A 713-nucleotide genomic window follows, 5' to 3' on the forward strand; every position below is an offset into this window, starting at 1 on the left:
TCTTGCCTTCAATCTTTCCCAGCATCAGGGTCTTTTCCAAAGAGTCAGTTCTTCGCATTAGGTGGCCAAAGTATGGGAGTTTCAGCTTCAGCATCAGTCCTTATGAATATTCAGGGTTGATTTCCTTTAGGATAGACTAGTTTGATCTCCTTGAAGTCCAAGGGACTCTCAAGAGTCTTTTCCAACACCATAGTTCAAAAACATCAATTCTTCAGTTCTCAGCCTTCTTTATAGTCCAATATCACTTCAATACATGACTACTGGAAAAACCATAGCTTTGACTAGACAGACATTTTTTGTCAAGTTAATGTCTCTGCTTTTTAATATGCTGTATAGGTTGGTTGTAACTTTTCTTCCAAGGAGCAAGTATCTTTTATTTCATGGCTGCAGTCACTATCTGCAGTCATTTTGGAGCCCAGAAAAATAAAGTCTGCCACGGTTTCCATTATTTCTCCATCTATTTGCCATGAAGTAATGGGACCAGCAAATTTGGAAAACTCAGCAGTGGCCACAGGACTGGAAAAGGTCAGTTTTCATTCCAATCCCAAAGAAAGGCAAAGCCAAAGAATGCTCAAACTACCGCACAATTGCACTTATCTCACACACTAGTAAAGTAATGCTCAAAATTCTCCAAGCCAGGCTTCAGCAATATGTGAACCGTGAACTACCAGATGTTCAAGCTGGTTTTAGAAAAGGCAGAGGAACCAGAGATC

Source organism: Bison bison, unplaced genomic scaffold (assembly GCF_000754665.1).
Source record: "Bison bison bison isolate TAMUID 2011002044 unplaced genomic scaffold, Bison_UMD1.0 scf7180017864061, whole genome shotgun sequence".
Classification (NCBI taxonomy): Eukaryota; Metazoa; Chordata; class Mammalia; order Artiodactyla; family Bovidae; genus Bison; species Bison bison.